Raw genomic sequence first — 3,248 nt, 5'->3', positions numbered from 1 at the left:
AGCATCAGCATATACACACTACCATGAATAAAACAGCTGGTGAGAAGTTGCTATATAATATAGAGTTCAACCTGGTGCTTTGTGATAACCTAGAGGGGTGAATGGCACCCCACTCCAGTACTCTTGCCTGGAAAATCCCATGGATGGAGGAGCCTGGTAGGCTGCAGTCCATGGGGTCACGAAGAGTCCGACACGACTGAGCAACTTCACTTTCACTTTTCATGCATTGGAGAAGGAAATGGCAACCCACTCCAATGTTCTTGCCTGGAGAATCCCAGGGACAGGGAAGCCTGGTGGGCTGCCATCTATGGGGTCGCACAGAGTTGGACACAACTGAAGTGACTTAGCAGCAGCAGACGGGTGAGAGGGAGGTTCAGGAGGGAGCGGATATATGTATAATTATGGCTGATTTGCACTGTTGTATGGTAGAAGCCAACATAACATTGTAAAGCAATTATGCTCCAATTAAAAAAATAAATTATGTATGTAAATATTTATTGATATTTCCCCTTAGATGTTTCATTGTTGTTGCTTAGTCACTCAGTCATGTCTGACTCTTTGCAGGCCTATGAACTGCAGCACGCCAGGCTTCCCTGTCCTTCACCATCTCCTGGAGCTTGCTCAAACTCATGTCCATTGAGTCTGTAATGCCATCCAACCATCTCATCCTCTGTTGTCCCCTTCTCCTCATGCCCTCAATCGTTTCCAGAAACAAGGGCTTTTCTAATGAATCAGCTCTTTGCATTAGGTGGTCAAAGTATTGGAGCTTAAGCTTCAGCATCAGTCCTTCCAATGAATATTCAGGACTGATTTCCCTTAGGATTGGCTCATTTGATCTCCTGGCAATCCAGGGGACTCTCAAGAGTTTTCTCCAACACTACAGCTCAAAAGCATCAATTCTTCTGCACTCAGCTTTCTTTATGGTCCAACTCTCATTTCCAAACATGACTATTGGAAAAACCATAACATTGACTAGATGGACCTTTGTTGGCAAAGTGATGTCTCTGCTATCTAGGTTTGTCATAGCTTTTCTTCCAAGGAGCAAGCATCTTTTAATTTCATGGCTGCAGTCACCATCTGCAGTATTTTGGAGCCCAAGAAAATAAAGTCTGTCACAGTTTCCATTGTTTTTCCATCTATTTGCCATGAAGTGATAGGATTGGATGTCATAATCTTAGTTTTTTGAATGTTGAGTTTTAAGGCAGCTTTTTCACTCTTCTCTTTCACTTTCATCAAGAGGCTCTTTAGTTCCTCTTCACTTTCTGCCATAAGGGTGGTGTCATCTGCATATCTGAGGTTATTGCTATTTCTCCTGGCAATCTTGATTCCAGCTTTTGCTTTATCCAGCCCTGGTTCCACAGGCTGTACTCTGCATAGAAGTTAAATAAGCAAGATGACAATATACAGCCTTGATGTACTACTTTCTCAATTTGGAACCAATCCACTGTTCCATGTCTGGTTCTAACTGTTGCTTCTTAACCTGCATACAGATTTCTCAAGAGGCAGTTAAGGTGGTCTGATATTGAATATGAAATGTCTACGAAACATAGACATCAAAAACATACACTTGATTTCTCCATCCTTCACAACCTAGTTAAAATCTTTTGCTTAATAGTAAAATAAAATTCCATTCTACCAGTTTCTAGGGTCTTGTCATTCTTGACCGCTCGCTTTCTCTCATACCTTCTACTAGACATTCAGCAAAATCCTGAATCTTACCAATGCTAACAATTTTCATCTTGCCCCTTTAGTACAAACTCCTGTCTTTTTATCCCCCTGCATTATTTTCTGTAACACTGGTTACCTGAAAGTTATCCACATAGAGATCATAAGTAAAATTGAAAAGGCTGAAGTGACAAAGAAGAGAGGATATATTAATAAAAAGAAAGACAGCAGAGGTGGGTCCAGACAGAGACACTTGGAAAATTAAAGTAGCTCTGTATTTAGGGGATATTAGATGAAGAAACCTTGACAGGATACAGAAAAAGAACATAAAAATATCAAAACCAAAAAAAAAAAAAAACACACTTTTCTTGGAAGCCATGGTAGTAGAGCGAGTTTCCATCAAATGCTATAGAGCTTAATTAGGTTGTGGGTTGAAAGGCATCAAATTATATTCTATTTAAAATTATTACAAAAAAGTGGCTACATTTCCCTGTGCTGTAAAATACATCCCTGGCCTGTTGTTTGTTTGTTTGTTTTTCACAAAGCAGATTGTGTCTCTAAAGCCCATATCCCTATCATGCCCTTCCTTCCTCCCCTCCCCTCACTGGTAACTATTAGGATTTTTTTTATTGTAAATCATTAATTCTTCAATTTAAAAAAGGGGCATCAGAGTTGGCAAATCAGTAACTCATTTGTTATTTCAGAATAGTGGCTTTAGGAGTGGTGGAGATATAAAGCCATATTCATGGGGGTAAACAGGTAGAGAATATAAAATTCTTATTTGAAAAGTTTTTCTTTTTTAAGTAATTGAAGCTACTAGAGGGTACAGAATGGCTATGAGTGCTTTCAGGACAAGAAAAGCTAGTAAAAAGAAAAGATTTGAGAAGCGAGTGATAGAGTGAGGTTCTAGTGGAGAATGGAGCACAAGATTAAAAGAAAACCTAGGTATGACCTGGAAAGACATGTCCTCCAAAAACAGAATGAATCAAAGAGGAAGAAATTAAACTTTAAGAAAATAAACTTTAAGATGAAAGTGCAAGTCACTTCACCCTGGCTGAACTCAATCTTCCAAATACAGTGAGGCAGGAGATAGATGGGTCTCAGGCTGAGAAGCTGGAGTTTGTGCCCTGTGGACAGATACTTCAAGATGAAGAAGAGAGGGGGCTAAGCCCTGACCAGATGAAAGACCACACTTCTCATTCTTGAAGTCAAGGAGACCTTCCCACCTACACACACACAGAAAGGCTTCTTGAAGTTCAAAAAGGGAGGGGGTGCCACCCCAGAGTAGTGATGTCAACCAGCTCATAGGCCTCTTTGCTAGAATCCATCCTAAGAGATCCATCAACACATGTGGGAGGACCCTGAGATATACCAAATACAAACTCAAAACCAGGCAAAGCAAGATGATTGGCAGAAAGAAACACAGAAAAACGCCCCACAAAAGTAATTCAAACTACCACAAGGGCAGAACTCTCTCTGAGCCCACCTGTGTTATCTATCCACATGTACCCTTTTTCCTCTTAATAAGCACTTTACTTGCTTCTTTACATCCCATCTCTATGTGAAAATTCATTTCTACACAG

Source organism: Bos taurus, chromosome 7, assembly GCF_002263795.3.
Source record: "Bos taurus isolate L1 Dominette 01449 registration number 42190680 breed Hereford chromosome 7, ARS-UCD2.0, whole genome shotgun sequence".
Lineage (NCBI taxonomy): Eukaryota > Metazoa > Chordata > Mammalia > Artiodactyla > Bovidae > Bos > Bos taurus.
The sequence above is the reverse complement of the archived record's forward strand: the minus strand, read 5'-3'. Positions refer to the sequence as shown.